Here is a 12594-nt window from a genome sequence, read left to right as displayed (position 1 = left end):
GATCTATATGGACTTCAGTAAGGCATTTGACAAGGTTGCCCATGAAAGACTGGTTAGCAAGGTTAGATCTCATAGAATACAGGGAGAACTAGCCATTTGGATACAGAACTGGCTCAAAGGTAGAAGACAGAGACTGGTGGTGGAGGGTTGTTTTCAGACCGGAGGTCTGTGACCAGTGGAGTGCCACAAGGACCGGTGCTGGGTCCACTACTTTTCATCATTTATATAAATGATTTGGATGTGAGCATAAGAGAGGTAGCATTAGTAGGTTTGTAGATGACACCAAAATTGGAGGCGTAGTGGACAATGAAGAAGGTTATCTCAGATTACAACAGGATCTTGATCAGATGAACCAATGGGCTGAAAAGTGGCAGATGGAGTTTAGCTTAGATAAATACGAGGTGCTACATTTTGGGAAAGCAAATCAGTGAAGAAGGTGTTTGGTATGCTTTCCTTTATTGGTCGGAGTATTGAGTACAGGAGTTGGGAGGTCATGTTGCGGCTGTACAGGACATTAGTTAGGCCACTGTTGGAATATTGCTTGCAATTCTGGACTCCTTCCTATTGGAAAGATGTTGTGAAACTTGGAAGAGTTGAGAAAAGATTTACAAGGATGTTGCCAGGGTTGGAGGATTTGAGCTATAGGGAGAGGCTGAACAAGCTGGGGCTGTTTTCCCTGGAGCATCGGAGGCTGAGGGATGACCTTATAGAGGTTTACAAAATCATGAGGGGCATGGATAGGATAAATAGACAAAGTCTTTTCCCTGCGTTAGGGGAGTCCAGAACTAGAGGGCATAGGTTTCGGGTGAGAGGAGAAAGATATAAAAGACACCTAAGGGCAATGTTTTCATGTAGAGGATGGTATGTGTATGGAATGAGCTGCCAGAGGAATTGGTGGAGGCTGGTACAATTGCAACATTTAAAAGGCATCTGGATGGGTATATGAATAGGAAGGGTTTGGAGGGATATGGGCCAGGTGCTGGCAGGTAGGATTAGATTGGGTTGGGATATCTGGTCAGCATGGATGGTTTGGAACAAAGGGTCTGTTTGTGTTCTGTACATCTCTACGACTCTATAAGCGTTTGAGTAACAATTCACATTTACGAGAGACAGTTCCACATATCTACATATTTGCATGGAGAAATGGGTTTTCAGACTTCATTCCTGAAAAAGAAACAGGAATTGCTCGAAAAACACAGCAGACCTGGCAGCACCTGTGGACAGGAAGCAGAGATAACATTTCACAACCAGTGAGCCCTCTTTAGAACTCCAGTTCTATGTTTTTCCAGCAATTTCTGGTTTTGTTTCCAATTTCCAGCATCCACAGTCCTTTTGTTCAGTGCATCATTCCTGAAAGCAATGGCTCTAAGTTTTAGGCCATGCCCTCAACATCACATGGGCGGCACCGTGGCTCTTCGGAGGGTCAGTGTGGACTTGTTGGGCCGAAGGGCCTGTTTCCACACTGTAGGGAATCTAATATAATCTTCACACTCCCCATCCAGGAAAATATTGGGCTGAATTTTTCCCATAATTTTCATGACCTAAAAAGGTCAGCATCCCTAGGAGCTATAATCAATCATTCTGGAAGATTGGGAATTGGAAGGTTGCCTCATCCTTGTACACCTTGGATTCAAGGTGAAAAAATATTATTGAGCAGAAGATTGTTCATTCCTTCAAGTGGAGGGAGACTGTTCTGGGTGGATCTCTTGGCTGAGAGTACGGCCTTACATGATGCTGGTCACTCTTTGACCAACCCCACATCCTGTGCAGGGAAATAAGCCTCCACAAATGGTGATGGACATCACCTCAGATGCTCCCACAAGATTAGTTGTGAATAGATCCAAGATCACCTCATTTAGTTGCCTGCCTGCTTCTGGGCAAGTGATCCAGGTCCGCATCCACCCAGTGATGGAAACACACCTACAGTCACATCTAGACCTGTCATTACAGATTGAGGAAAAAGAAAAATCAGCCCACTTTCCCTTCATGCACTCTACCTCCTGCTGCCTAATACCTTGAAAACTTTGATCAAATCACTCCTTCACCCTTTGAATTGTGAGAAATACAACCCAGGGTTTTTTTTAAATCTCTCCTGGTAAATTTAATCTTTACAATCACCCCCTCCAAGGCCAAAATATTCTTCCAAAAGGTTATGGTATATGGAAACACTCGCAAGACATGGTCTGATAAAGGCTAAAACATGAACAGAAATGGGCAGGGAAGAACTGACCAAAATGTATTTTCTTTAAAAACAACTTAATTTGATTCTAGCCTGCCTCGCCGACAACTGCCCAAGAAAACTGAAGCGAAACACTTGTCGAGGGATTTGATCTGAATGTGCAACTGATTTGTTACAGTCACTTTAAAGCTCCAAGTGGCCTTAGTGATGTTCTTGGGTAACTGGAGCTGCCATGGTGCTAATCCTTCTCACTCAATGGTAACCTCATTCACAAGACGACAGATCCAATAGCTCATCGGAAATCTCGATGCCTGGTTCTCACAGCTGGGTGGCTTAGACTTTAAGCAGCATACCCAGCACGTGGACAGACATGGACAGAACAATAAATGAAAACTTTTGAATTGCACAAACTCATCTGTTGCTCTAAATAGTACCGGATTAGAACCCAACGATCGCTCATCTCATTGCCAATTTCCTCTGCTTTCCTGATGGCATTGGCTCCTTGTTAGGGCTTAATTCCACAGATGTCAAGCACTCTTTGCTTATTGCAGGCCAATAATAATCAGCCCTGGAATATCTCTACAGGTGTTTCTCGGGGAAATTTCCTACGCCCAAACATCTTAGCTGCTTCATCAGTGACCTTCAATCAAACATAAAGCCACAGCAGAGGTGTTGGCTAATGATTAGTGTTCTTTATCATTCATGATACTGAAGCAGTCCAAGTCTGCATACAGCAAATCCTGTGGAACATGCTCACTTACACTGATAAGACACTGTATCATTATTTGTCTCAAAGATGTCAGGCAATGACTGTCTCCAAAACAGCAGAATCTAACTGACCCGCCTTGATATTCAATGGCATTACCATTGCTGAAGCTCCCACTTCCAACTTCCTGAGGATTACCGTTGGTCAGAAACTGAACTGGACTTGCCATTAAAAGTAACTGTGGCTACGAGAGCAGATAAGAGACTGAGAATTCTCCTCTCTCCACAATGCCGGTCACAAATCTACAATGACATAAGTCAGGGATGTGATAGAATACTCTCCATATACCTGAGTGAACGTAGCTTCAACAACGCTCAAAAAACTCAACACCATCCAGGACAAGCCAACTTTTTAAAAAAATTCAGTCATAGGGCATGGGCATTACTGGCTAGCCAGCATTTTATTGGCTGTCCTTATTTGCCCTTGGGAAGGTGATAATGATTTACTGTGTTGATCCGCTACTGTCTATGTGCTACCCGCTGATCAGCATCCCATCCGTAAATATAAACATTAATTTCCTCCACCATTGCAAGCAGTGGCAGCAGTGTGCTCTACCTATGGGCTGCATTGCAGCAACTCTTCAATGCTCCTTCAGGAAACCTCCCAGGTCCAAAACCCAGGACTTCTGCCACCTAGAACAGTAAGGCAGCAAATACATGGGAACCACCTGCAAGTTGCCTTACAATTCATACACTATCATGGTTTGGAAATTCATCATTGATCCTTCATCACTTTGTCAAAATTCTACAAATCTTTCTCTACACCTTCTCCGTAGCTGCAATTGCATATTCTGCATTCTGTTTTATTACCTCGATTTTTTAATGTAAGGTACGATTTGTCTGGTTAGCATGGAAAACAATACTTTTCACCGTATCTCAGTACAGTAAATTAAATCAAATCTCTATCCAACAGCGTTATAACTCAATATCTCCACATGCAAAGTAGTGATTCAAGGACTGTCAGCAGTTTCTCAAGGGTGACTAGGGTTAGACAGTGAATGTTAGCTTCACTATCAACACCACTACTTGCAAAAGTAAAGTGTTGTGTACTAGTGGGAGAACCTTACTATCTGGCACATGGCCCCTAACCTAGAGAGGCCTGGACAAAGGCCAATGTTGCTCAAACAACGACTTTGAGGGGAAAAGTAGAGAAACATAGCTTTGTAAGTTTTATGAGTAATGTAATATATATGACAATGTTCTTAAAGCAGCTGTTCCCCTTCATTGTTCTCTCTCTCTATATATCTCTCAATCTCATCTCAATGCACACACTGGCCTGCCTTGAACACTTCTTTCATTCACACCAACCTCCCTCCTGCTGCATCTTCTCTAGCACCAGCCACCCACCCTGTCCCTCAGCACTGACTGACTGATTTGCTCGGGATGCTCTTTCCAGCATTATCTTCAAGCACCTTAGGGGAGATTGGCTGTAAAATTTCAGCTGCCAGTAGGAGAAGGGCAAGAGAGCAGACATCAAAGAAAGTGAAAGCAGAATCCCTTCTCTGCAAGGAGAAGGCGTAATTCTTGGTGAAAATGCAAAACGTCTTGACTTCCGTGATATATAACTTCTCCTGTACAAGTCAAGGTTCGAAAAATATACTTGGATCCTGCAAATGATTTTCCCAAGGGGAGAGCCCTTAAATTAGAACTCTTATGCACAAAAAGACATTTCCATTGAAAACAAGAGCAGGAAACACCAGGAAAGGGAAGAATCAGATTAACTTATTGGGTGGATGCCTTTGTCAAACCAGATAGATTAAGAATGAAAGCTTTTTTTTTCCCTGATAGTTTAGTAGTCTACCTTTATCATCTGTCCACATTGGTATAATTGTGTGGCTCTCAGCACCCTCTGAGCTAACTCACCCAAGATTCCAAATATCAGACCATGCAGTAGAAATTGCATAAAAGTCACAAGACGGGCCGATGCTCCCAAGAGAACTACATGTTTCCTGACTGACCTCTGATACCTGGAATGGGAGCATCCCATGATCCCTGCTGGCAACTTGCAAAGAGTTGGAAAACAACATGACCACTTTGACAGAACTGCAGATGCTGGAAATCTGAAACAAAAACAGAAATTGCTGGAAAAACTCAGCAGGTCTGGCACAAAACATTAATTCCGTTTTCTCTCCACCTCCTGAGTATAAGGTGGGAGTTGCAGAATTCCTTTCTATTTTGTCGTACCCGACTGGGGCAACACTGCCACTCACACTGACCAGAAAAAAAGATATCCAAAAGTCATCCAACCTGGCTTGCACATGAACTTTCCATGGGATAGAGTTCCAGAAACATTTTCTCCATCACCTCCCTATACCACTAAAGACAAAGAGCTTATTTTCTCATTATCTTTTTACAGATTATGGGAGATTGCTGTGTGCCTATTTGACCGTCGCCTTTTCTACATTACAACAGTAACCATACTTTGAGATAGCTCATTCGTTGAAGATACAGGCTTAGTAATGTCAACTGAGAGAGCAAAAGGAGTCAACATTGGAGCAATATAAAAGGACTTGAGGATTGAGGGGTATTAGGAAGGTGGTGAGGCTATAGAAGGTTTCAGAAACTGTGCCTAAGCACTAGAATTCACTGGCTGAATGTGTGGTGGAGGTAGATTGAATCATGGCTTTCAGCATGGGACTAGCTCTTAGATGGAGCCATAGATTCATACAGTGCAGAAAAGGCCCTTCAACCCATTGGGTCTGCACCCACATAACTACCACTAAAGAAATGCTAATCCCAATTTCCTGCACTTTTCCCACATTTTAATGATATTTGAAATGCTCATCCAAATATGTTTTAATGGTTGTAAGGTTTCTAGCCTCCACTACCTTCCCAGGAAGTGCATTCCAGCTTCCTTCTACCTGCCTCATGAAAAGGTTCTTCCCAAATCTCCACTGAATCTCCTGTCCCTTACCCTAAAACTATGCTCTCTCGTGACTGACCCCTCAACCATGGGGAATAGCTGCTCTCTATTCAACCTGTCCAACTTCCTCATAACCTTGGTAAAAACAATGACTGCAGATGCTGGAAACCAGATTTTGGATTAGTGGTGCTGGAAGAGCACAGCAGTTCAGGCAGCATCCAAAGTGCAGCGAAATCGGCGTTTCGGGCAAAAGCCCTTCATCAGGAATAAAGGCAGTGAGCCTGAAACGTGGAGAGATAAGCTCGAGGAAGGTGGGGGTGGAGAGAAAGTAGCATTGAGCACAATGGGTGGGTGGGGGAGGGGATGAAGGTGATAGGTCAGGGAGGGGAGGGTGGAGTGGATAGGTGGAAAAGGAGACAGGCAGGTAGGGCAAGTCCGGACAAGTCATGGGGACAGCTCAGCATGGGAACTGCTGTGCTCTTCCAGCACCACTAATCCAGAATTCCTCATAACCTTGTATGCTTCAGTCATGTTCTCCCTCAGTCTGCTCTGCTCTGCTCTGATGAAAACAATTCAAGCCTATCTTGTCTCTCATCACTCAATTTCTCCATCCCAGGCAATATTCTGGTGAACCTCCTCTATCCCCCTTCATATGTGCTGTCACATCCTTCCTGTAGCAAGGCAACCAGAACTACACACAGCACTCCAGCTGTGGCCTGATCAATGCTCTGTACAAGCCGAACATTACCTCCTTGCTCTTACACTGTATGCCACGACTGGCGAAAGCAAGAGTCCCATATTCCGCCTTAGTTATCCTATTCACATACTCTGCCATCTTCAGGGATCTGTAAACAATTACCCCAGAATCCCTCAGTTCCTCTAAGCTACCCTGTGTCCTGCCATTTATTAAATACTCCCTCATCTTGTTTCTTCATCCAAAGTGTATCACCTCACACTTATCAGGGTTAAATATCATCTGTTACTAGTATGCCCATCTGACCAAACCATCAATATCTTCTTAGCCACTAAACAGCACAGTGGCTCAGTGGTTACCACTGCTGCCTCACAGCACCACGGACCCAAGTTTGAACCCAGCCTCGGACAACTGTCTGTGTGGAGTTTGTACATTCTCCCCGTATCTGCGTGGGTTCCCTCCGGGTGCTCCAGTTTCCTCCCACAATCCAAAGATGTGCACATTAGGTGAATTGGCCGTGCTAAATTGACCATAAAGTTCAGGGATGTGTAAGTTAGGTGCATTAGTTAGGGTAAATATCGGAGAAGGGGTCTGGATGGGTTACTCTTCGGAGGGTCAGTGTGGACTTGTTGGGCCAAAGGCGAGAGCGTGTTGCTGAAAAAGCACAGCAGGTTAGGCAGCATCCAAGGAACAGGAAATTCAACGTTTCGGACCAGAGTCCTTCATCAGGAAGGGCTCTGGCCCGAAACGTCGAATTTCCTGTTCCTTGGATGCTGCCTAACCTGCTGTGCTTTAACCAGCAACACATTTTCAGCTCTGATCCCCAGCATCTGCAGACCTCACTTTTTATCCGAGGAGCATCGGCAGACCTCACTTTCTCCTTGTTGGGCTAAAAGGCCTGTTTCCACACAGTAGGGATTCTATAGGTTCTAAATGCCACGTCCAGCTGTCCCTACTAGCCATGCACACAGATGACAGGGACCACAAATTCGACTGGGACAACACAATGATCATAGGACAAACTAAACAGAGGACAGCCAGAGAATTACCAACACTCGGGACTGGCAATTGGGAGCAGCAGGAACAAAACCAAATAAATTCCAGAAGACACAGTACAGCAGCGCTTCATAGGAGGCTCCACAGCACTGAGGATGTCACCAAGAAAGAGGATGAAATGTCTGCAGATCAACTTCCCAGCTCAGTGAACACAACCACAACTATAGCATTGGTATCCAATCTACAAATCTTCACATAAACAGAAAGTGAGTGATGCACAAGAGTTGGCCAGAGTTGCAGAGTTCTCTCAAAATTATCGGGTCACAGAGATGGTGATGGACATGGGGGTGAGAATTTTAATATTGTGGTATTCTTAAGTAGACCTGAATGCACAGAAGGACAAATTACTGTATTTAACAAAGACAGCAGGGACATTAGCGCTCTTATAAGGAGCAGTTGGGAAATCCAAACAAAAGTCCGATGTGGGCTAGACTGTTGTTGAAAATGCTGAAAATGTGTTGCTGGAAATGCGCAGCAGGTCAGGCAGCATCCAAGGAACAGGAAATTCGACGTTTCATCAGGGCTTATGCCTGAAACGTCGAATTTCCTGTTCCTTGGATGCTGCCTGACCTGCTGCGCTTTTCCAGCAACACATTTTCAGCTCTGATACTCCAGCATCTGCAGACCTCACTTTCTCCTGTTGTTGAAAATGGCCATGTTTGTAGTGCCTCTGGCAGAAACAGGGCTCAGTCCCGTTGGTATCTCCTTTAAGGCTTGCTACTTAGTTACCCTTATTTTAATAAAATTTTCTCCCTTTCTTTACCAAGTTTCACCCACTGCTGTTTTGACTGCAGCCAAAGTATCCCAAAAGCACAAAAAGAAACAGATGCGTAGAGAAACAAAGGCAGGCAAGCACATACAAAAACAAGAAAGGACTGAAGAAACAACATATCAAAATGATTCATCTGAAACTCAAATGAATTCTGAACACTCAGTCACCCATTGAAAATAAATTACATACTTTTCCTGTCGTTGTTTGAGCAATCCTTGCTGCAACAGATCCCTGAAATGATTTATGGTCAAAACTTGCTCTTACAGACTCTTAGAAAGCAAAAGCAAAGGCAAGGAGAGGTGGAAAGTCAGGGTTGGCGGGGGCGGGGGAGGGGGGGCAGTGGTGGTGGACAAGGATTGAAGATTTGGGAGGGTGGGAAGATCCATTCTCCCCCAACAGACAAGCCTTGAACATGGGATTATTCAAGGGGGACTAAAAGAAACAGGTGATATCTTGATACACCCATCGTCCTAGATAACAAAATTATATTCATTCAGTGCCTTTAATGTAATGAAAATCAGAAGGTCCTCTCAGGAGCATTATGGAACAAATCCGGAGGTATTTGAGAAGATATTAGAATAGATGTCCAAAAGCTGAATCAAAGAGCTGCTTGTCAGAAGGAAAGCAAGTGGGGAGGTGCAGGGAGAGAATCTGTGACAAAAGGCAACTGAAGACATGGCCACCAATATAGGAGCAATGATGATAGGAATGCTCATAAACAGGCAGTTAGAAGAAGGTAGATATCTCAGAAAGTAAAAACAATGACTGCAGATGCTGGAAACCAGATTCTGGATTAGAGTGGTGCTGGAAAAGCACAGCAGTTCAGGCAGCATCCGAGGAGCAGGGAAGGGTGAGGAGCTGGAACAGTTTACAGAAATAGGGAGGGGTAAAATCCAAGAAGGGACTGGAAACAAGGGTGAGAATGTTAAGATCAAGATGATGTTTGAACAAAAGACAATATAGGACAGCAAGCATAGGGTTAACAGTGGAACTTGCTTCAAATTAAGACATGGGCAGAGTTTTGATTAACCTTAAGCCTGCAGAAGGTAAAATGTTGGAGACCAGCCAGCAATGGCTTGGAGAAATTGAGTCGGAGGCTTGAATAAAGGTTTCAGCAGCACATGAGCAAAGACGGATGTAAAGTTAGTTCATTCTGGGGGCGGGAAGGCAGTCTTAGAGGTGGCATGATCACGTGGTCTGAAAAACTTCTCAGGATTAAATATGACACCAGAATAAAAGTAAAACACTGCAGATTCTGGGAACCTGACATGTAGAATGCTGGAGAAACCCAGCAGGTCAGGCAGCATATGCAGAGGCAGAAACAGAAGTAACATTTCAAATCTGGTATGACTCTTCTTTAGACCATTAAATATGTTTAGATTAGAATGGTGCTGGAAAAGCAAAGCAGGTCAGGCAGCATCCGAGGGGCAGGAAAATTGACATTTCAGGCAAAAGTCCTTTCTAGTTTCCAGCGTCTGCAGTCCTCACTTTTGCCCAAGAAATATGTTACCTATTTTGTGACAGACAGAATTTCAGACTGTTGATCCGGAAACCTGAGAAAGGAACATCTGTAATCTCTTTAAAATGTTTGGCGTACCTGGTATTGATTTTAACAATGCTTGAAAATGACTTTAAAGAATTTGCATCACTAAAGGATGAATTACACTTTTCTTAGATAATAAATACTGATCCACGTAGCCTGCAATCCCTTGACCTGGAAGCAGTACCAGCAGGACTGATGGTCAGGTAGCAGCTGTGTGAACTGGCAAACCCAAAGGTGGGCTGCCAACACAATGTCTGCAGCAGGGCACACAGACAAGGCAAACAAAAAGAAGCTGCTATTGTAAAGTGGCAAAAAAGTGATTGCCACAGAGATGCAGACAAAGGAATGCAGCAAAAGAACTGGAGAGGGCTGGAGATGGGAAAGAGGTGTACCATAAAGGGAGGATTGCATGGGAAGAGCCCTATTTATATGGAAGCAGTAGAAAATGACCAAGTCCTTGAATAAAAAGCATGGGCATGTCAGTTGGATGAATTGAGACTGAAGGGGCTATGCAGGAAGAGTGGGGCAACTAGAAAAAGATAGTTTGTCATAACTGTTATGACAGGAGGTAAATCCCTCTGATAATTTAAACCAGCGACACAGAAAAAATTCACCTCGTGTGTAATCTGTTAAAATTCGAGAGGCAAGGAACTATCCCAGAGGTCACTATTTAAAGTAAAACTTAACAGCTTTATTAAGTCCAATAGAGAATATTAACTCCTTTCTCTTAAACCAACCTTTTACCTCCCACTCTACAATACTAGTCCAATAAAAATACCCAATTAAGATCCACAAAAAATAATTCAACTTTCAAAACCAAGCAGCTGTCAAATCTGCTCTTTGTATCTTCCTCTGCAGATTTTCTTCTGTCATCTTTTCGATGTTCTTCTGCGCAAACTTCTTATAGACTGGTACCTTTCAGAGAGAGATGTTCTGATGGTAGTCTGTACTTGTTGATGGCTTGGCAGTTCTCCCCTTAATTGTTCAAAATGTCCTGTTTTATACCCCAAAAACATCAGGTAATTTCATTGGTTTTAATATCAAAATTACTAAATTCATATTTGACTGGATTTTGGTATCTTGGGGTATAATTTAAACTGATTGGACGAATTTGAATTTGTACATTAATTTTGTATCATGGCAACACAGCTGCAGTATTGGTTTTACAAATGTTACATTTTAATTTCTTTCAGTACTCTGTACCTCTCTAAGTCCATGCCAGCTTCCAGTCTCTCTTAAAGGTACAGTACACACTTACACCTTCATAACATAGCTCTAATTTATTGATCACATTGACTATAATTTGTGATTTGGTTTATATTGTTTCTTATTAGTGTTGAAATAAAACTTGCAGCAGGTGAAACCTTGTTCATAATTTCTTCCTTTGGGGATCAATCAGTAAATCGGATTGTTTAGGTTACAGTTTGCCCAATGGCACTGCAACATCAGGAATAAGCAAATAGGGAATGGAGCTTTGGATGTGAACCAAGGCTTCATATTTCAATAAGGTCAGACTTCATTCCTTTAACGATAATGGGTCAAGGTCTAACCTGATTATCTGCTCCTGATAATGCAATGCCTTCATCCCAGGAATCTGCCTGGTGAATCTCTTTTGCACAGTCTCCAGTGCCAGTCTATCCTTTCTTAGATACAGAAACCAAAACTTACACAGTACTCCTGATGTATCTTCACAAACATCTTTTCCAGTTGTAACAAGATTCGCTGCTTGTAAACTCTAAACTCCTGGCAATGAAAATCAAAATTTCATTTGCTTTCTCTATTACTTGTTGCACTTACACATTAATTTTGTGTTTCATGGACAAGAACATTCCGACCCCTATTTGCTGTGATTTTTGGAGTGCATGTTTTCTCATATTAAACACAATTAGCCAGATTCCTAGCTACTCACTATCTATAATCCTCATCTCATGCACCTCCCCACCTATTTTTGTATTGTCAGCAAGTGTCCTCCTGTAAGTCATTAACATAGATTGTAAATAAAGGACGCCAAGACTCGACCCCTGTGGAACTCCATTAATTACGTCTTCCTGACCCAATAAAGACCCTTTAATCCAGAAATAAAACACTGACCTGCGGATGCTGGATAACTGAATTTTTTTGCCATTTTTACAAGCTCTGGTTCTCATTCGCTGCATGCTTTTGTGTATATTTTCCAACCTTTACTGTCACCTGGGGTTGGGAAACACATCGGCCATGATCAAATGGGGGGAGCAGAATGGCCTAATTCTGCTCCTATATCTTTGGCCTTATTATTGTTGTTCACCTTTTTCTACCCTGCACCTCAGGTCCCACATTTACTTTTGCATTTTTAAACTTCCCATCAATTGAACCCTCACCGTCACAAATCAGTCTAAATTCCCAACTACAACTCTAGTACTACAATTTTCCAAGACATTGGTACAAGCATGGTTCAAATGAAACCCATCCTAATGGAGTAGCTCTTCCTTTGCCCAGTATTGGTAATAGGGTCCTATTCATCGTAATGCATTTCTCCCACATCAACCCTTGAGCTACACATTTACTTCTCTCATTTTATTTACCCCATGCCAATTTGCACATGGTTCAGGTAGTAATCTGGAACTATCACCATTGTGGTTTGCTTTTAAATTTAACCCCACGCTGTTCGCAATCTCTGTACAGAACCTCTTTCTTAGGCCAACCAATTAGTACCCTGCAGACTATCACAATTTGATCTATCCCC

At 43.0% G+C, this 12594-nt stretch overlaps 1 protein-coding gene across 3 annotated transcripts in view; it reads right to left on the bottom strand.

The window, feature by feature from the left end:
- Positions 1-12594, bottom strand: part of si:dkey-16j16.4 (uncharacterized) — a 110332-nt gene that overhangs the window by 37955 nt on the left and 59783 nt on the right. The window lies entirely within an intron of this gene.

The sequence above is a fragment of the Hemiscyllium ocellatum genome, chromosome 3 (assembly GCF_020745735.1).
Source record: "Hemiscyllium ocellatum isolate sHemOce1 chromosome 3, sHemOce1.pat.X.cur, whole genome shotgun sequence".
NCBI classification, from domain to species: Eukaryota; Metazoa; Chordata; class Chondrichthyes; order Orectolobiformes; family Hemiscylliidae; genus Hemiscyllium; species Hemiscyllium ocellatum.
This window is presented reverse-complemented; position numbering and strand designations above follow the sequence as displayed.